Source organism: Amblyomma mixtum, chromosome 6 (genome assembly GCF_055824585.1).
Source record: "Amblyomma mixtum isolate Tamu chromosome 6, ASM5582458v1, whole genome shotgun sequence".
Classification (NCBI taxonomy): domain Eukaryota; kingdom Metazoa; phylum Arthropoda; class Arachnida; order Ixodida; family Ixodidae; genus Amblyomma; species Amblyomma mixtum.
In genome coordinates, this window is record NC_143017.1 from 50,428,409 (window position 1) to 50,450,698 (window position 22,290).

General features: G+C 47.0%; 1 protein-coding gene across 3 annotated transcripts in view; it reads left to right on the top strand.

Moving 5' to 3' along the window:
• The first annotated feature begins 1,228 nt into the window (after window positions 1–1,228).
• Window positions 1,229–22,290, top strand: part of LOC149339059 (glycine receptor subunit alphaZ1-like) — a 176,152-nt gene continuing 155,090 nt past the window's right edge. Inside the window, exon 1 of one of the 3 annotated variants that reach the window (XM_089547880.1) lies at window positions 1,229–1,460. The gene's annotated coding sequence lies outside the window, so the exon portion shown is untranslated. The remainder of the gene's footprint in view (window positions 1,461–22,290) is intronic. The other 2 variants (XM_089547879.1, XM_089547881.1) reach the window with 2 other exon arrangements.

Here is a 22,290-nt window from a genome sequence, read left to right on the forward strand (position 1 = left end):
AGCCACCTCCCGGGGCAGAGGTACAGTGGCGCTGTACCACTGCGGGAAGACATGTATGAGGGCTCTCCGCGATCTATGAATATAACGTATAGAGAATGACCTTGTCTGTGAAGTGATACGCAAAGAGGACCCCAGGCCCCTGAAGGGACTCATTACGTTATCGCGTCATACCTTAAAGGGGGAGCCTAAGTGTCCTCACAAGTTTTTGCATGTCGAGTTTCCGAACCTTAAAGAGACCATGAAACGATTTCGATGGACATATTCTAGTGCAACAGATCTGTATAGGTGGTCTCTGTGGGTATTCGAGTCAAATTGGAAAGCTCTGCGTGGACCCTGTAATTTAGAAATTCAGACAAGCGAGCTTGAAGGCTGGCTCTTCTGCCCTCTGACGTCATCGGGGCGGGGGACGCGCGGTGAGGTGTGTCGCCCTAATCGGTTGCGAGCTCTACTGCGAGCAGGGATTTTGTAAAAATTATTTATAAATTATAGGTCCCACGCAGAGGTTTCCATTTTGACTCGAATACCCACAAAGACTATCTCTACAGATCTGTTGCGCTTGAATATGCCCATCGGAATCATTTCAGGGTTCCTTTATATCCAAATGTTCCAAGATGATAACTGCAGCACCTGCAGGATTGTGAACTTTATTACAGTCATTATGTCGCACTTCGAAGAGTTTACGGTGAGTTGTAAGCAACAATAAACTGCGGCAATACGTCGCTTTTGTCATGTCAATGCTGTGTAGTAGTCACTGAGTGTAAGGCGATAAATATTCTTTCCAGCCTCGTCTCAACATCTATGACTCAATTTTACTTCTGCAAACATATTGAATAGGATGCAGATGTGGAAACACTCTGTATAGCTGAAGCACGTGATTACATTCTTTAGCAGGATGATTTATTCACTTGCTATTTTTTTCCAGTCGTCACTAGAAACACCCTTCCCTCAGATCATGCGGAAAAGGGCGTTCAGCTTTGATCGAGGAGTCGACGCGGTAGTCGCAGCAAGGTTTCTCCAGGAAAACTTCGCGGTCATCAGCGACCAAATGGATGCGAACAGATGAACGCAGCCGGAGGCTGTCGTTGCATACGAGGGAATGAGAGCACGTGTCGCATGAGCCTCTGGTACAGATGACTGCACGGAAACGAGACAGAAAGTTAGGGCTGAGATTGTTTTTGCTGCAACTGGAAGCGAGCACGACCACCTGATAGGAGTCACACGTGCCTAAGAAGACGTATATGTAATTTCTTGTGAAACTCTACTTATTTAAGAAAACAAAATACAGGCGGCTCCCGTCGGGCTAAGTATATAGTGCGTACGATTTTTGAACCGCTGGTGACGTCGAACGGAGTGCAGCGATACATCTGGCAAGCATCAAAGTCAGCCATATTTTTCTAGCACTGGTAGTGGTGGGCGGTGGAGACGATTGTGGACGGGGCAACAAGTTTGTAACCTTGCAGGTAAGTGTTTCCACTTATACTACAGACCATTTTGCTCATTTGACTCTGCTTTTACAAAGAACTTTGAGTGTCTTCTTCTATAAAAATAGTTAAAAAAAACTTCCATAGACTTCTTATAGACTCCATTGCCTTCCTATCGAGATTTCCCTACGGCCACGGCAGTTAAATTTCAATGGAGGAGAAGTTCTAGAGGCCCGAAATTCTGGAGATAAACCATAAACCAGATATTTCCTTCTTTTTTTTCATATTCTATAGACTATCTATAGAAAGAGTGTACTAAAAGTGTATGCCATATCTACGGATTGTCTATAGGCTGCTGAGAGGATTTGTATTGTCTATAAAAGGTCTAAAAACTTTTTTTTTTCAAAAGTCTATGGAAAGTGTGCAGACTGTCTATAGGCGGTATTAATATATTTTGTAAGTGTTATGCCGCTCTATACGCTGAACATGCCCGCTTACAATTTTCTGACCATCACTGAAGTACGGGAATGCCGACCGCGTAAAAAAAACAAGCCTTGCCTTACCATGAACGGGTATGGATGACAACTCTAAAAGCACTTTCAAACATTTCAGATGAATGTCTTAGGGGCACCAAGATATGTGACGGAATCTGAACAATGAAAAAGTCACTTAAAGGTATTGGACGCTGTTACCTTGTTAGGAATTCAGGGTTGGATACGACTGGGTAATGTGAGCCGCTGTCTTGCAGAACCAGAATTTGGGGAGTGAGAGATCACCAAACAGATGCCCGGCTGGCTCTCAGAACTGAGCTTTCATCTAGGAGCCTGCAAGACAGCTACATTAAAAAAAAAATAATGAAACTGTAAAATAAAGCAATAAGACGGATACGGTGAAAAGCATAAAATTAGGCAATACACTGTTCTAATATTTACTGCAGGAGCAGAAAAATGCAGTATGAGTTCACAGGCAGCGCACGTCTGAGCTCACGTCAAGGAATAAATTGCAAAAACGCCGAACAGGTCCATAAATATGAACGTCTCTCTCGGTGGGCCTATTCTCCTCATGTTTACTAAACATTGAAGTGCGTGTAGAAGCGCCCGTTATTGTGTTCAATGCAAGCAAATAAAAGGTGATGTTAATGAGCCTTCTCACAGTGTACCGATTTGTGCGAAAAAGCGCCGGCGCGCTATTAAGACGTGCGTCATTTCCAGAGTCGCCAGTAGGAGGCAGTGCACTAGAAAGCACCACCAGTGCCGCACCAGCAAGGCTGACATTTGCGTACCGCTTTTGCTAAGCAGCAGTAAAAGTTTTGTTCCAAGAGATAATTTTATTAGCCGCCGCGGTGGCTCAGTGGCTATGGTGCTCGGCTGCTGGTCCGAAAGACGCGGGTTCGATCCCGGCCGCGGCGGTTGAATTTCTTTGGAGGAGAAATTCGAGGCCCGTGTACATTGCGATGTCAGTGCGCGTTAAAGAACCCCAGGTGGTCGAAATTTCCGGAGCCCTCCACTACGGCGTCTCTCATAGCCTCAGTCGCTTTGGGACGTTAAACCCCACAAACCAACCAGATAATTTTATTCAATTTTTTTTAAAATCAAAAACTATCTTATCTTGTCAATTATTACATGATGTGTGGCTGCTCCATTTTGTCTCATATTTAATTTACTGATGCGGTTAACAATGATCTACATGGGAACTGTGGCCGCCGCAGTGGCGCAGTGGTTATGGCACTCGGCTGCTGACCCGAAAGACGCGAGTTCGATCCCGGCGACGGTGGTCCAATTTCGATGGAGGTGGAATTCTAGAGGACCGTGTACTGTGCGACGTCAGTGCTCGCTAAAGAATCCCAGGCGATCGGAATTTCTGGAGCCCTTCCCTACGGCGTCCCTCATAGCCTGAGTGGCTTTGGGACGTTAAACCGGTCCGAGACCAAACATGACATGTGACGTGTAAATTGAAAATACGATGTTGAATATGAAAACAAAATTCGCTGAGCCCCCCCCCCCCCCCCCCCCCCCAAAACAACGGAAAAATAGTGCCGCCTACACCGTCACAAGTAAGCCACTCCCACCAGCGTTTATCCGGGTGATTGGAACAGCGCACCGCTTCGTGCGTTCCCGACGATGGGAAAGGCCGGAATCCTCCTCCCCTTCTGTCTCCTTTTTTTGCGTGTGTGTGTTTCTGTAAAAGATTAAGGGGTTCCCCAATTCTTACTGCGGTTATCGGCAGGCGAAGCCGCGTTCTGGAGAAGTGACAATGACAAACGAGCGACCCCAAAATATTCTCCTTGAGGTAAGGCGAGAGAGCGCTGTCTGCCATTCCCATGAGGCACACGTAAAGGCCAGGCTCGTTTTCAGGGGTAATCGGACGCAATACGTGAAACTCTTAGCGGTACGTGAACGTGACTGTGTGCATTTCCAGTTAGCGTAAGCGATATTAATCTTCATTAAGCTTCCACCATCAATGTTGGCAGGATGCCTGGAGTTATCGTCAGTTTCATCCACCTCCTAATGTATGCGTGATAGTAATACCAGTCATTTCATCATAATACTAATTTCCCACTTACCAAGGATATAACGCTATTGGTGCGAATACCATTTCGTTCAACTTGAAACAGAATCGACTCAACTGGGTGCTCTCGGAATACCCAAGTCCTCAGAAAGTCATGCTGTAGGCTCTGGTAAGAATAAAGCAAAGCAAACCATCAGAAGGCAATCCAGGGTAGTGTTGGTCGGGAGACAGGTCTTGTATTTCATCAAGCACTGAAAGAGAACCCGGAAAAGCAAGAAACGAGCGTCATGCGTAGTTGTCATTTTGGCATCCGCGTATGCGTGTCTCTTCCTCGTACGTGTTCTGTGGAGCTGTCCATTGCAACGAGAGAAAGATTGAATGCGCCAAATCACCTGCCTGACTTCAGCTTTGCATCCGGGTAATGAATTCGCAGCTTTCAAGCGGATGGAGCGTGGGTGCAGCGGTTTTCTCAAACGAAGACGGCATCAGAAATGTACGAAGTGCCAAGTCAGCACAAAAGAGGTGTCATCATTTGTTTTTACAAAAAATTTTTTTAAAGAAACGAAGACGACAAGTGTTGCCGCAGCAACAGTTGTCCGCGTTCTCAGCGCGAAGTTCCTGCGTTCAATTTCGCTGAGGGTACGGGCACGCGATGAAAATATCGCACTCGTCAGCACGGATATTTAGCTTACCATTGCACACGACTTAGAAATTACGCTGACGCCAATATCAGCAGCGCCATTATTATAGGAGAGTTTTCACAAGAGCGGCAAGTAAAAGTTTCATCAAAAACACTGGCAGCGATTTCGATTACAGAAAACGTTACACGCTCTGGAACTAAAATAAAAATACTAGTACCGTATTCACGAGCTACGACGAAGCAGACGAAAGGAAAGTCAGCGCGGGAATGAGTCGCGAACCATTACGGCAGAATCCTTGTAATGGTCATCGTCGTCATTCATATCAATATTTTGCTTCGGCTCGTGCAGACCCCATTTATAGCTGTCTTCTCCGATAACATCGTGCATGAAAATGTACGATCAAGAACGAATAAAACGCGAAGAGCAAAATCAGAAGATCCTAGCCGGGTGAAGCTCTGTACAAGGACGGGTTATTTAACTTCGAAGGCACAGACTGACCTTTAGAAGCGCCGATCAATGTCGCTTTTGTTTCCTCTCCAGCGTTTAATGTGATGCTTTTTCGTGTTCGCATCTCAGTTTTATTTTTCGCCTTTCATTGGTGGTTGTTAGTACAAAGTTCCACGTTTTTTTACATGAATGCGCGCGAGTCGGCCGTTGAGTCGACAGGTGCCGTATGACTTAGCACAGCGGCAAAATGGCCAAGAATAAAAAAATGAAAGTTGGTTTTTGAAATGGTGCAGTAATTGTCTCATATTTCGGTGGACACCAGAACCGCGCCGTAAGGAAAACGGGAAAGTGGGAGTGAAAGAAAGAAAGAAAGAAAAAAAGAGAGAAAGAGAGAAAGAGAGAAAGGAAGAAAGAAAGAAAGAATGAAAGAAAGAAAGAAAGAAAGAAAGAAAGGAAGAAAGTAAGAAAGAAAGAAAGAGAGAAAGGAAGGAAGGAAGGTAGAAAGAAAGAAAGAAAGAAAGAAAGGAAGGAAGAAAGAAAGAAAGAAAGAAAGAAAGAAGGAAAGAAAGAAAGAAAGAAAGAAAGAAAGGAAAAAAGAAAGAAAGAAAGAAAGAAAGCAAGAAAGGAAGAAAGAAAGAAAGAAAGAAAGAAAGAAAGGAAGAAAGAAAGAAAGAAAGAAAGAAAGAAAGAAAGAAAGAAAGAAAGAAAGAAAGAAAGAAAGAAAGAAAGAAAGAAAGAAAGAAAGAAAGAAAGAAAGAAAGAAAGAAAGAAAGAAAGAAAGAGGTGCCGTAGTTGAGGTCTGCGGAATAATTTACAACCTGTGGATCATTCACGTGCATTGAAATCATCGAAACGCGGCCGACCTAGTATGTAAGGAGGCTTGCCTCCGGGGGAAGCCCTCCTTTGTATATACATAAAATAAATCCTTTTCACCACCACCGTGGCCGGGTCCGAACCCTGGAACTCCGGCTCAATAGCCGAGTGCCTTAATCACTGAGACACCACGCGCCTGCAAGCAAAGAACAGCCCGGTGCAAGCCTCTTCTGCTTTGCTGTTCTGGGAAATGAACCCAACCCCCGTTTTTTTTTTTTTTTGAAGACGTTATCGCTTTCTTTTTTTTTTGTTGTTGTTGTGAATGCTGCCATCAAGTCATAATTAAAAGGCCAAGTGGTGCCATTGTAGCATCCAATGGATCATTTGGGTTATCACTTAACACTTTTTTTTTTTTTTTGCTACAGAAGGGAACGAGGTCCTGCCTTTTCGGAGAGCAGAAAATATAAGAGCAGGCGATAACGGATTTAAAATCAATTGGTGTTCGGTCGGTTATTCGTGAAAGCTTAGCAGAGGGCACCTGCAGCAGACTGTTCATTGCGCACACGCGAGTATTCTCGCACATTTTGCCGCTGTGCTCCGCGATGCGGCTCTTATTGACTCGACGGTCGATGCTCGCGCGTGCATTTTAAAGAATTGCAAAGCTTTACATTCAAGTATTGCGCAGTCTTTGAATTCTAAAAGACGACCGCGGAGCATTTGTTAATGTTGGTCCCTTAGTTTTCCGGCCACGCGTTCTGTAATTGGTCGTTTGACTCGTTATAAACACACTTTTAATAACAGGTGGAACGAGCATTCTATGTCGCTTTTCAGCAGAGTAATGGAAAGCCCACTTGAACTATACAGCGCCTTTGGTTCCGCGAAATTTTTAATTCGCTTCTAAGTCCAATATTACCAAGTTCGTTTGGACAGAGTCAGCTTTCTGTAGTCGAACGAGGCTTCTCGGCTCTAGTGAGGTTAATAAAGTTAGCAAACAGGCTCACGCATGCTGCGTGCTACGGTACAACTGCATCCGCCCAGTGCGACAGGGACCTCGAAAGAGCCTTAGGCCTACTTGCTCAGTTATTTGCCGGTGCCAGCAAAGCGCCAAAGGCAATAGCTAGAACAAGCGCCCCGCGGTGCTGTTCGCGCTATCATGGCTCCAATACAAGTCAGCAGATAACGGCAGACGGCTCCCAGAGTCAAAGAGAGAGAGGACAGAGAATATTTGCCAGTACGCTCAAGCAAAATCGGGCCACCCTTCCGGCTTCCGCATACATTTCCTTCCGTTTGGATAGTTCTGACGGCTGACGGAGCAAGATGCCGGCAACAAAGGAGGGAGGCAGAGGCTTTTACCTGGAGTCCACACGCTGGCGCCTCTCATCCCTAGAGCTTGCCACACGTTGGGTTGTCATTGTGGCGATATGGGGTGGTCTTCCACCCGGCTAAGGTGGAGGTAGCATTATCGCTCGCTAAACGCGGGCGAGTCTGTGCTCGAGGGAACAAAGGGAGAATCACAACACGTGTACACTCATATGCTATTTATTGCTCATGCTAATGATAAACAGAGGGAGCCAGCTAGCTATAAAACACTAACAAGGTGATCCTCGGAAGAAGGCAGCTACGTACAAAGTGCTTGCGACTTACCGGCTTGGACAGGGGTATGAATTAGGCAGCGAGCGACTGACATCGCCGTTAATGGCGCCTTACAAAATGACTTGCAGAACGGGGCATTCTTCGGGCGAAGCCATACCCGGGCATCTACCGCGGGAAGGCGGCATGTGCGTAAGCTCGCTTCACTGCTCGGAATTAGAAGATTATCTCACCTGCCACGCATAAATACACGTAATCGTCCATGTGGCATTATCATCGCTGCTTTCGCTTCCCCCATGAGGGAGCTAATGAACACTCGCCCAACAGGGCGCCATCGCCCGATAGAATCGCGGGAGAAACAGGGCTTCCACAATGCGTCTCTACCGCTTCTATTGGTGACCATATTGGAACTGACCACTGCCTTAACGCTGTTGTTAGCTGTTATCAGAAATAGGAAATGAAAATTAACTATGCTGAACAGTTTTTGCACATATTACCTGAACAAAAGAGGACTTTTTGGCCCAATACTCCATTAACAACGACTTATTGAGAAATATATGCAAGTTTAAATATGTAAGGGTGACAACTGCACGCGGCTTCAGTTGACGAATATGTATGTGGAAATGGTATCATCGGCAATTGAAGAAAAATCAAGTAAAGCAGGAAAAAGTAAAAAAGGTTGTGCTGTTAATGGCCTACAAAGTATTCATACGATCAGCTGTGGAATATGCCTAAGCTGCCGAAATTAGCAGTGGATGGTGTTGCAAGGTGATCAGTAGAGGATCCAAAGACTTCCGGCGCGGTTTATCTGTGACAAATGCAGGACGACTGACTCGGTCACTGAAGTGCTGCTGTCGTGTACTGGACCAGCTGGCATCTGGCAGGAGGAAATAGAGATTGAAAGTATTATGCGAGAATATTCAAGAAGAAATAAAACTTATAACAAGGCGTACTTACATCCTTCAGCCACACTTCTTATCCGATTAAACAACGGTCGAACAATACTTTACGCGCACGGACGTCTTTCGTTGAGATTTCCTTCCTGATGTATGCAGCTATGGAATGAACGGCCTATAGATATGTCGTAGAGGCGTTTCGGTATTACAGCATTACCAAAATGTCGTTAAATAAAATTTCAACATGGGCTAGCTTGTGTGGCACATTATAATATATTCTGCACGTATTCTTGTTTTCCGTGCCGTAAGCTTCAGCATGGTGATATTTTAAACCTATATATGTTTGTTATAGATTCGATCATTTGTCTTAAAAATAAAAATTTTTGAAATCGTTAACCTGTGGTTGTTTTTTCTTCAAATCATTCCTTTTCAGTCATGGCCCTAAAATGAGGGTTCGCAATATGTATATAGTAAATAAATAACGTTGGTCTATGGTTTGTGGGGTTTAACGTCCCAAAGCGACTCATGCTATGGTGGACGCCGTAGTGAAGGGCTCTTTGGAGTTCTTTAACGTGCACTCACATCGCACGGTACAAGCGACTCTACAATTTCGTCTCCTTCGAAATTTGACCGCCACGGCCGGGATCGAACCCGCGTCTTTCGGTTCAACAGCCGAGCGCCATAACCAGAGAGCCAACGCGGTAGCCTAAATAAAAAGCTTTATATACTGTTCTTAGTTAGAGCGAGTCAAGACAACCAACACGAAACAACAGCTATTCAGATTAGCAAATGAGTTAATTGATTTGTGAGATACAGGATTGGCAGTTAGTCATATTGGAGGGATTTTTGTAATGAAACTGTTTTTATTCGACACCCGGCGTTCGAAAACCTTGTGAGCTTGCACGCAGAGAGCACACAAAAACAATGACGCCAGCAGCGCGAGTTCTATGCCGCGTTAAAATGTGGCCAGGCAGGCACGCGGAAAGGACGCTACCCAGGAACGCGCTGACGGCGCACGTCGGCGACACGCGTCGTCAGAGCCCGACGGCATTCGACGCAGACAGTGCAGTGGCGGGGCCCTCGACTCGGTGTCACGCCAAGTGCCGGCCTTCAAAAACAAACATGCGCCTCTCTTTCTCTCTACCTGCGTATGTGTCGGTGTCCGAGTGTGTTGAACAAGCGTCTGCTTCGGGACTTTCTGTCCCAGCAGCTACTTGCAAGCGCCGAGGTTTCGCGACGAAGGAGTTTCATGTCGGCACAGATTAAGGTCTATGATAGAGGATAGCCGTATCTCTCTGCAGACGTTTTCTGCTTAAATCTCCTCGCTAATGAAATGACTTCTCTGTCATTGCGTGAGAACGCCCCGAAAAGGGACAAAATGTTTCAGGTCATGTTTTCTGCCGTTACATGTGCTGTGATTACAGTTGGTTTTTTATGTATAATTTTGTTCTGTTCACTTTCCGGTTAAGGTGTGCTACAGGATCCTAAGACAGAAAATGTTTGTACTCTGTAGTCTTGTCGTATTCTGGGCATGTTTTGTGTTGTCTGCCTGGCCTTTTGTAGTCCATCTTGTGTAGTGCCTCCTAGGTTGTGTCACAGTCTTTACTGTGCAGTTCTTGTGAAGTTAACCATTACCTGTCAATTAACACAGGCTTTGTGTATTCTGAAGTAAGTCATGCACAAGAATGCATAGCTTGTTAACGGTCACCTGTCAATTACCACGAGCTTTGTGCCTTCCAGAGTAATTCGTGCACAAAACCACATGGCTTAAATTTTCCATCTATTTATTGTTATATACTTTTTTTAAAGTTTTGTTTGTACAACCGCTCGTGAAATTCGAAACGACGTGGTAATTTGTTGCGCAGGCGCTGATATCTTTACCATTTTCCCAGGTAATATAAATATAAGTTGTTAACATGTGACCCATCCCGTTGAGACAGTGGGCCAATCACAGAAGGAAAAAGCAAGAAAAACGGAGCGACATTTAAAAGTTTTGAGGACAGCCATCACATGAAAATTCTTTCCACTTTCTGTGTATTCTATTTAAAAGCAATTTAATACATTCAAAGATATTACAACATATTATCAAAATTGTCATCGCCTTTACCCTAGCCCATGTAAAGGCCTGAAGAAGGCGGATGAGCGGCTCCTTCTCCGCCTTCTCACCAATACATTGCTGTGCCCGGCAGCGCTAAAACATTTTGACCCCTCCTTTAGCGGCAGCTGCCCACACTGTAGTGCGGTGTCATCTGACACCTATCACATGGTGTGGGCCTGCCCTTCCAACCCCGCTATTCCCCCCATCCCCAACCCAACCCGGGAGGACTGGGAGGCGACCCTGCTCGGCTGCCACGACTTACAGGCCCAACAAGCCTTAGTCGGGCGCGCCCGGGCGGCGGCAACCGCCACTGGGGTCCCATACTAGGGACCTCCACCTAGTGTTTGTAAGGATCGGTCCCTTACGGGCTGATCCAAACATACCTCCTGTTCATTCGTAATAAATATTTTCACCACCACCACCACCACCAGCCCATTAATGGAGAGTGTCGTGAATTCGGGACATTCCGAATGTACGCCGCATGCTTAGTTCGACATAGAGCTTGGATATAAATTTTGACCCCACATGCTCTTATTCGCCATTCGCCAGTGCGAGGCAGTTGTGTCAAGAAAACGGCGCTAAAACGCATGAATCCAAGCCAACGTGCAACGACTCCTCCTTTTCTCATTTTGTGAAAACTGTTTCGCAGAGTGGGAAGAAATTTGGTCCAGAAAATTTGTTTTTCATTCCACGGAACCTTGGTTATTGTTTGTGTTAATAGCAACTACTTCAAATGCTTTTTCTTTTGCGAATAACATGCTTGTTGGTGGTATGTCAAGAATTAACGATCACCGGCATTTCATTCAAAATTTTGCTCTATCCACTAGGAAATCATTCGTTCAACCAGTAAGGCAATCCGCAACGACTGCGTCGGGGCTGCAGTATATGGAAATAACTATATTTTCGCGACAGCACATCGAAATTCATTCCCCCGGGAGAAATACGTGCCGCTGAGGATAATGGGCAACTCCAGCTTTTACTGGTCCATTCGACTGAAGCACTCGTGTTTCACAAACTACGCTGACATCCGTTATTCCCGAGCCTAAATTTGAACAAAGGGAAGGAGCGCAAAGCCCCAGTGTGGCGAGCAAAGTACCCCTCTTAACTAGTGGATGCTTTTATGACAAGTTGCGCTACGTTTCCCACCCTCTGTCCGTACCACGCTCCAATTTACCTTATACCAGTCCTCCACGCGTGGAGGGGCCTGTATTCTCAGCAATAATGACCGCAACTGCCAACACCTAGACAAGCACCATTGTCGAAGCTTTGGTCAACGGACTGAAGCCTCACATCTCGCCACCGCTCTTTCTTTGCTAGGGTTTCTGCTTTGAGGACCGTCGGCATTGCCCTGGTTTACTGTGCCTTGCTGAAGAAGCCACAGCGACTCTACTCCACGAAAACTTTTCCCGGTAATGGCGCTGAAGTGACAAAGCCGAAACATGCCCTCTCTTTTAATTAGCAAAATATAGTTTCCTGTTTCCCTTTATGGCTCATTCTTAAAGCGTAGCATACTAACGCGGTAGCGTTGGCGCTCCTTTTCTGCAGAAAATCTGGCGTCGTTATCGGTGTAGTGAGCGAGAAATAGACGCAGAAACTACCAACGTGGGCAGCCTAGGTCACGTGACTTTGTGGCGTCATCACAGCCTGCACAACGTATTGTGAGCAAGCTGACCACCGTGGCAGGTGGCAGCTAAGTTATTGCTTGGTCGCGAGGGGTTGCTCGGGAGGAGCAACCTGGGTAGCACAAGCACCACCGGTGGCAGCACCCGCCATCGCGGGGCAATGGCGCATCGCTTAACCGCTGCACCACTGCGCCAGGAGGGGTATGAGGAGGACTCCCAGGGATATAGGAATGTTAAGTAGAGAAGGACCGATTCCGCATATATGGACATTGACTAATGAACGCTATCGCGTCATGCCGTTAATGCGGAGCTTAAATGTCGCCTCCAGTTTTTGTCAACATTAGGTAATAAATGCCAATTTCTAACATAACTGCCAGCTTTCAACGTTCGAAAGTCAGCAGTCTTCTTGATTAGTGCGAATTTGCTCCGCATTTGCTGTGCATCTCTTGCGACAAGATGCTTCCGTAGATGGCGCCACCCGCAGCAGTGGCGACGGCGGATTGAAGCAACTATACCGAGAGCGACGCCCCCGATGTTCAAGGCGCACCGGCGTGCGACCAAAGTTTGTGGCGGAATGATACGGTTACGGACGCTCCGCCCCCGCGTCCTGCCCTTCATTGACAACGAAAGCTGTCGCCGAGTTACGAGGACCCAGACTTTTTGTCGTTGAATAAGGGTGGCAGCTGCAAAGGCGGCGACGAAGGTGTACACCTGCCAACGACAATGGTGAGTTTGTTCTTCGATGCAGAGGGGAAGAACGAGAGATGCGGATAAGAACAGGCAGCCCCAAAAACGTCACAATACCGAGAGAGAGGGCGAAAGCGAATGCACCACAATGGCCAGATAGATTTCAGTTGGTACAGATGCAACGTGCATCATTGTACGATTTTTGCCACGAATGCAGGCCTTCTATCTGGTCTTGAACACAGCTCGCGCTAGTTGCGCGCGATAGTCCAAATGTGCACTGTCGCGAAATTGCGACATACCAGTTTCTAAAATCTCTGCAGCGCTAACAAGAATCTGACAGTCTTTTAAATGTGGGTAAACTAGCTTGTACATTGTAGCAGTGGCGATTTCTTACATTGTTTCCTTGATAAAGTTGGCAACAAACGTTTAAATAAGTACCTTCAAAAAGAATGTGCGTGTGCGTGCGTGCGCGTGCGTGCGCGCGCGCGTGTAGTGTGTGTGTGTCTGTGTGTAATTAGCGCAATTTACTGTATACAGTCTGCTCGCCTGCACACATCAAAAGTACACATTTCGCGTTTTGCGGACAACCTACAGGTGCCTGGGTGTGCAGTCTACATATTTATTGTGCTTTTTTTTTTAATATCCCCGTGTAGCCCGAAATTCCCAACAGAACTCTATCACAAGGATTTGTGACACTTGTCCCGTGCTTCAGCCGCCATTGCATGGCATACGCGTTGCACGCGTGCTCAGTGACACAAAGGAAACCCCCTAAGCGCCATGAACCACCACCTAAACCCGACGTGGTTTTCACGACTACGGCAGCTCTTTCCGAGAATCAGTCAACACAGCGTGGGAAAGCACCTGACAAGACCTACGCAGATGCAGTAAAAAAGAAGCGTGGGAAGTCCGTTGGTTCTTCTCCTTCATCAAAGCTGTTGCAGCGCACTGCACAAGACCCGACAAACAGCGTCGCTCGCTCTGAGCCTAAGGCGCCACAACATGACAGGAAGATCAGAGACAGGCAGCAAACCGGGAACTCTGAACAAGATATCACAAGCCTACTCATTCCGATGCTGTTTGCAGCCATCAAGGCTCTTATCCGTGCAAACCCCTCGTCAGGAGGACTCCCAGAAGTAGAAGCTGTCCTTGCAATGGAGCCGTTGGTGTCGGTCTCCTACGCTCCGCAGGGGCGTAATACCACACTTCAGTAATCATGGCTTCAACAGCGAGAACTTCGCCGCAGCTGACAATCCACAACATCTTTCGTACATGCACCATTTTCCAGTGGAACGCTCGCGGGCTACGCTCTAAACTCTCAGATTTCCGACAGCTCGTGCGAGCGTACCGCTTCCCCTTCATAGTCATCTGTGAATTACGCGTCGAGGAAACTTTCCGACTCCACGGATACTATTTCCATCATTCACAACGACCAGATAACGTCAGCAGATTGCTGATAGGCTTTCGCAAGGATATCCCGGCCTCATCGGTTGATGTCCCGCCTCACAGCGACAATGAATACGTGTGCGCTGTCACAGTTATTGCCGGACAACAGTACACTCTGATTGGAGTATATCTTGAGCCAGGCACGCCATTTGATGCTATGAGACTTGATAACTTGATAGCAAGGACGCCCTCACCGCATATTATTTGCGGAGACTTCAATGCTCATAATGAAATTTGGGGCAGCTCACATACATGTGCCCAAGGTGCCAAGCTTGCAAAACTTCTCTCCAAGCATTCAGTTCAGCCATTAAATGATGGCAGCATCACCTACCTCCGAGGCCCGACGACTACCACCAGCATCGACGTGACATTTGTCACAAGTTCATTCGCCCACAACTTTGGCTGGTGCACTGATTTGGAGACACGCGGAAGCGACCATTACCCAATCCTCATATCGGCTTTCCATGCGCAGAGGAACCCAAAGAAATTCCTTACAAAATCTACAGACTGGGACGCATACAACGGCGCTGTAAGCAGAGGAATTACTGCGGCAACTCGCAATGAGGAATTAGCATCAACAATGGCGTATTGCCTGAGAGCGAGTACACAAATTACAACTAAAAATGATAGCCTACCTTCAAATGATGACACATTTCAAAGGCTCTGCACTATACGCAGGCGAGCTGGAAAGAAAGCTCTGCGCACAAAAAGCCTCGATGACCTACGTGCATGCCGACGGGCACAGCGTCACATTCGACGCTATATGGATAAACTCAGTCGGCAAAAGTGGCGTGACTTTTGTTCTACGCTGGATGTGCGCCAACCAGTAACCAATATTTGGCGGATAGTTAGAGGTATGCGCACGCCACCTCAAAACTCCACCCCTTCGCTGCACTCTCCCTTCACGAACAAAAATCTATAAAAGAAGTCTCAGAAGAATACTGCAGGCTACTGTCGGCAGGGTCAGGGCATTCGACACTCTCCGCAAATGGTCAATCAGGCATCCCAAAGGCGGCAGTGCCAGCGTTAGACCTGCCTTTCACAATGGAAGAACTATCCACAGCTATCGCGGAGACAAACAGACACACGTCTCCGGGTCATGATGAGGTGACCTATGAAGCCATTGCAAAGCTACCCGACACCTCCCGTCTTCGACTCCTGGAGTATTACAATTCTTCCTGGATGACTGATGAGGTCCCCACGGAATGGAAGCTGGCGAAAATTGTGCCTGTTTTGAAACTCTGTAAGCAGCCAACAAGCTACGCATCATTCCGGCCCGTTGCCCTACTGAGCTGCGTAGGTAAGCTCATGGAGCGCATGATCTGCAAACGCATAACTTGGTTCCTAGAAAGCCGAAATGAGTTCCCCCAAGAAATGAACGGGTTCCGTCAAAACAGGTCGGCGACTGACAATATCATCTCCCTCGTCTCATCAATTGAGGAGTACCTTCATGCTGGGTACATCCCGACAGCCGTTTTCCTAGACATCAAGGCCGCCTTTGCCAATCTTGGCCTTAGAGGAAAGCTATACAAATGGAGTGCGCATTATTTGAAAGAACGGCAAATTTTTATGACCACTCCAAACGGTCCAACACGCTTTCACGCAGTAGAGAGGGGCGTACCACAGGGAGCGGTGCTCAGCCCTCTCCTGTTCAATATTGCCCTTATACACATAAGAAGAAACCTTCCGCGAGGGGTCCGTATAACAATTTATGCTGATGATATCTGCATCTGGACCGCATCACGCTCGCGCTATATCACCCAGCAACGTCTACAGAGAGCGCTATTGCACATTTCGATGTACCTAGCTTCCAGAGGTCTTCGTCTCTCGCCAGAAAAGAGTGTTGCAATGGCGTTTACAAGAAAAACGATGACCCGATATCCGCTGCTCCTAGGCGGACGATCGCTACCATATGTACGATCTCAGCGATTCCTGGGTGTTGTAATCGACTATAATCTGTCATGGACACCTCAGATCAAAAAACTCCGCGAGAGGATCACTGCGGCATCGCAAGTGTTTAGGTTCATGGCGGGAACAAGGTGGGGTAGCAACTGCCGATCAATGCTTCTGCTTGAAAAAGCCTACGTTGAAGGAACCTTGCGCTACTGTCTACCAGTGTTTCAAAGATTATCTACATCAAGCAATAAGTCTCTCGTTGCCGCACGGAACAACTGCCTGCGAATATGCCTTGGCCTCCCAACGGGTTCCTCTGCATCAGGAACAGTAGCGGGGGCAGGATGTCTCCCATTAAAGGTGATTGCCGCCCAGGAAACTATGCGTACCCATCTCCGCCATGTTCTTCAAGGGAAGAAGCACTTCCTGCACCGTGTCCACCTAACTCACAGCAACTCTAGCTTTGGCCAGGCAGTGCAGCTCCTGCCCATCCCTACTATTAATCAGCCACAGAAACTACTACCTCTGGCCTTTCCTCCATGGACACTCTCTCCTCTAAAGGTGAAGAAGTTTGTTCCAGGTGTGAATGCAAAGAGCCGCATGCCACTGGCAGCGCTTCTGCAAACTACTCTCGCCTACTTAACGGAGGAAAATAGGCAGCACACCCATATCTTCACCGATGGTTCAACTACTAAAGAAACCTCTTCATGTGGCCTTTATGTGCCCTCAACAGGCCATGCCCTTTCTTACCGGCTGCAGCGGAGGACATCCTCTACGACAGCTGAGCTTCACGGCATTAAGGAAGCTGTTTCTTACATCCTGCGCCGAACCGCCGACCGTTGGGTTATCTTCACCGATTCGAAAGCATCTCTCCAGATCCTGGCCAACCTGCTGAAGAAAACGAATCACCAGTCAGTTTCCCTGGACATCGGATATCTATATCATTTAGCTATTGCCGCAGGCCACTGCATAACATTTCAGTGGGTACCTGCTCACTGTGGCATTCAGGCTAATGAAAAAGCAGATGAAGTGGCCCGTAAGGGCGATCAACATCGGAGATACATTAGAACTTTCTTTACGAAATCTGATGCGTCCCAGGTGGCCAAAAGTTTTGCTTCCGAAGAAATGTATTGGCTTTGGAGTTTGCCGACATATCAGTACCAATTTCTTCACTCAATCGACCCACATCTTAGATCAAGACTCTCACCCAGAATTCCTCGACATCTGGAAACACTTTATCATCGACTTCGTCTTAATGCTGCATATACAAACGGCTTACGATACCGTTTTAGACAAATGGTTAGTCCGCACTGTGACAACTGTGCCGCGATAGAAACTGTGGAGCATATCTTTCTTGAGTGCCCTGCATATGCTAACGAGCGTGCGTACTATGAACATTGCATGCAGAAGCTCTGCTAAGTGCCCCTTACAATGGACAAAGTTTTAGGTCCCTTAGCCTGCCTTAGGCAACAGAGACTTCCAATGACTTTTCTATTCACATATTTAAAAGACATTGGACATCTCGATAAGCTTTAAATTCACTTGCACGTCACCTTCATGCATTCTTCATGCAGTGAACTTCGTCAGCCCATTTGACGGACTATGCACTCCATCACTCCATAGGTTACATCAATACTCGCCATTGCATCCTTAGTACCCATTTCATGGCCGCATTTTATCTTCGTTTTTTTTTAGCTCTTCCACTCTGCTCTCCTTCTGTCTTTATCTCCCAAATTCCCCTCCCTACGCAGAGTAGCATGCCAGCGATTTTTAAACGCCGGCTAAATTCTCTGCTCTTCATTAAAGAGTCTCTCTCTCTCTCAGTGGCACTACAGTTACGCAACCGATTTGGAAAACCGTGAACCTGAGCAGAAGTGTACAGGGGGGCTGTGGAATCCTGGAAAGCGATTCTTTGTGAAGTTGCTCTCAAGAAGGAGGAGGAGGAGGAGGTAGAAGAGGAAAGGCTTCGCTAAAGCTGGCAGGCGAACCTTTGTTACCAGGGGAGTCAGTTGCAGCGAAAATACGAAAAACAAAGACGAGTCTGTTTTTGGCGCAGAAACGACCGATATCTTTTTTTTTTCTGCTGTAGGAATCATACTACATGGCGCACGCATACACATTTTAAGCGTGGATTCCACGTCTGGCCCCTGCAGGCTATACAGGGTGTTTCACCTAGGACTTTACACATTTTTTGAAACTAGGCTTTTTGAATTAGAAGGGCCCTTTTCTAGGCGTAGCATTGCCAGCGATGTAGTACATCAGAATAAAGTTAAGACGTGCTAACTAACAGGCTCGTTAATTTATATTGAATACTTGACTTTTTAGCTACTACCGTTAGAGTTCTTAATTACTGATAGTGATGTAGCCCGAAGTAACCAATGCCCATACCAGTTGTTAGAATTTCGAAAGCGCGGTTACACTCGGTACAGTGGTCCAACAAATTTTGGCCATTTCGACGAGTTACGTGCTGTTAAGAGTGGACAACGTGGTCCTGAGAGCCGGGTGTGTCTCATCGCAAAGCAAGGGATATGACGAGGCCTGGCGCCGGCGGCAGAAGCATTGACGACGACGGACGGGGTTGTTGCACTCCAAATCACCGAACCGATCGAAGGGCGCTGTGTCCCACGGACCTGGGAGAAATTACTGTCAGACGAGTGTCGTCGTTAGGCAAAGATGCGGCGACAGCTTGCGACAGCAGCGGCAACGGTGAAAGCAGAGATGCACAGCAGCACGGCGGAAGCAGCGGTATACGTTGGCCGAGTCGGCCTTCGGGTCACCGGACTGGATGATGCTGCGCAAGGTCACGCTGAGCGAGGCTGCTAATTGAAAGACGCTGTGTCGAAGGAGTCTCGTGCTTCGGCCATCCGGCGGGGGAGTTCGAGAAGGTTCAACCACCTGCGAGAAGACTGCGGGATTCTGCTTTCCCATGGAGGCAACGCACAGAATACTTGCGGCAGTGGTCAAGGTGACGCATCTGTGTTTGATGACTGTCTTCCCCTTCTCATCCCCCGAGCTGTGAGAGAGCGAGAGCTTCGGCACCGCCCCGTGCCGTGGGTGGTACCGCCAGCGTCATCAATGGCCCATCCGATTGGACAACGTTATTCGAACCAAGTTCCCCAGTCAGGGATCTAGGGAACGCGAACCGTATTTAACGGGATGTTGTTGTGTGATCAGATATTGCATTGCATTGGATTGCATTCGATTCGATTCTCATCTGTAAATATGTAGAATAAACCCTTTTGTACAGTTTCCTCGATAGCGCAGTCCGACATCGTCATTCGGAGCCGGTACCTGCGGGGCTAAACGAGTTAGTCATCTCCAGGACCCCTCCGTCTTCAACACTGGTTCCAGCGGTGGGATAGAAGCCCCATCTTTAACACTGGTTCCAGCGGTGGGTGTGTGGCCCCGTTCCCAACAGTGCACTGGACAGCTTGCTTTGCCTGCAAGCTTCTCAGAAAGCGCGTGTATTTTGGTGCGACGTAGTCAAAATTTGTAGTACTACAGTGCCGAGGGCAGACACGTTTACGAAATTCTCAGCACTAATATCGATATTACAAACGGTGATCTACCCGCCTTTCAGTAATTAAAGAGCCTAAGAGTAATAGCTAAAACGTTATCTATTCAATATCAGTTAACCATCCTACTAGTTAGCACATCTTAGCTTTATTCTGATGCTGACAAAGCAATGCCAAAAAAAAAGCGTACTTCTAACTGAAAAGGCACATTTTTAGAAATTACGTGAAGTCTTGGTTTACACACTGTATACCGGGAAAAGAAAATCTAATACATTTTTTTTCTCCCCAAAAATGGAGCATTGCGGACTAGACACTGAGTGTGGACTGTGTACTGAAAATTACGGTTACTTTTTGTTTTGTTTTTCAAAACATTTGTTTTGCCACTGTGCACGCTGTACTGAGGACCAAACACATGTGTAGAACGACCGAGCTGTTCCGAACCTCCCAAAGCCACTGCGACCGTGACGACAAAAAATGGCGATGAAATCCTATCGTTTAACTGCACGTGCTTACATCCAGACCATTTTTAACCTAATGTTATCGCTAGACACCGCGTGTTCTGCCCGAAACACGTCCAGAATGCGTTCTAGACAAGCGCTTTGCTCTCTGTAGAATAAGAACCGAGTTATGCGCCTATTTATTTGCAACATAAGCTGCTAAATGACCATAACTGCGCGGTGCCCGCTTGCACAATGAGAAAGCTTTCGAGTTAACGGCATTTGTGCTAGTAATAAACCGTTATCCATCCTGGACTGAGTTATGCATGATTTTGCCTGAAGAAAACACTCGAACGAATTGGCCCATCTCCTAACGTGAACAAAGAAGTTCCCGAGAAATCCGGCATAACTGCATCTTCTCCCACTACAAAGAGTACCACGTAGTCCCAAACTGAAACAGCTAATCGGTACGGGGGAATTCAATGTTGAAGGCTTATAGACACGAAACTGAGACGAGGTTAAGACTGTTTTACACCAAGCGAGAAAATGGTTTTGGGTCCGACAGTGACGCCAGGAAGGGAGACCAACCTACACAGGGACGCGAATTATGCTAAACAGCTCCATTTGGTCACATTTTATCGCACTAGTGTTTAGGATCCTGATATGAAGAAACTCCAGCGTCGTAAGCGTCGTCGTCAGCATTGTTAACGAAAAACTGGCCGGGTTGGGTGGCCGATGTTGCCACCCTAGCTGGCGGATGGGCCACTTAGGTCATGGGACCTTGTGACGTCGTCCCAACTTGCACAGTGGATTGTGAGCAAACTGCCCACCGTGGTAGGTGGCAGTTAAGTTAATGATGGGTCGAAATAGGTTACTTGAGAAGAGAAGCCTGGGTTTTCACAGCTCCCCGCCCTCCGCTGGCAGCACCTGCCACCTGCCGGGGCAGTGGCTTATCGCTTAACCTCCGCACCACTGCGCCAGGAATGGTAAGATGACTCCTAACGACCCATGAATGTAAATTATTTATTTATTTATTTATTTTCACAATACTGCAGACCCTCATTTGGGTCCAGGCAGGGAGAGCAGAAAAATACATTCACTCAATACAGCTGCATCGTAAAACACAGAATAATAAAATTGTCTATTGTAGCGTATACACAATCTAAAATAGCTCACAAAGGGCGTTGTCAAAATCAACAGCCGATATCACCTGTAGAGGCAGGGCGTTCCATTCGTCAATTGTTCTCGGGAAAAAAGAAATTTTAAAAGCGTTAGTATGCGCGAAGTATGGGGCTAAACTATGATTATGATGACGACGACTTCTACGCGTTTCTGAAAACTGCACAGAGGGGGCTGGAGAAATGCCTAGTTTTGCATGAATGAGTTGGTGAAGGAAGGATTAACAATTCAGTACACAGGGGTATTAACAAGGCAGAGCTGAAGCGTCCCCTCCAGCTTTTAGGCGTGGTTTTCTTCGTGCGGCGCCGCCCATGGGTCGCATGCATGTGAGTAAGCGATACGCTTGTGAGCTGTCCACTCAGACGCTCATAAAAGAACAGCTGTGCTGCCTGACGGCTCCGCTTTGCTTTACTTCAGCCACGTACAGAACAGTTATGAAAAAATTGCACGGCTACGGGGATCGTTCCAGGGTCTCTGAGCGAAAGTGGAAAATGTCACATACTCCACGCCCGACTCGCACAATCAGCATGGAATATTCGCAATGCCGCAAGCGTAAGCACCGTTTTCTGCTAAGCTCGAATGAATTCTTCTTCTCGACGTACGAAATTCCAGATGCTGGGGTCGTGCATGAGCCTTAGAAGCCTGCTTTACGCTAAATTATAAGATATGGTTATGACAAGCTTGTGCTTGGCGCATGATGGCTTTAGTTGCCTATGTGCCATTAAACCCAACACAACACAACACGTTATGACAAGCGTGTTCCATCAGCAATCAGCAGAAATTTCTGTTTTGCTTGACCCTGTGCGCCATTGAAAGTTTAGCTGGAAAAATTAACAAAAATTATTACCCTCGTACAACGACTAAGAAAAAGCTGAAATGCCCGCGTGGTTTCTTACAAGTTATACATGGCTCTTATTTCGGAATTGCAATTCGTTTTAAACGATTCGCTGCTTGGGTAGTGCCTTTCAAGGGTATAGCTCGGTGCTCAAGAGATAAGGTTAGAAAGGAAAGGATATAGTTGTGGTTAGCTATGTCGAAATCCGTCAGACGTGTAGGCATCGGGTCTTTTTTTTTTCTATTCAGGATTATGTTACCTGCCT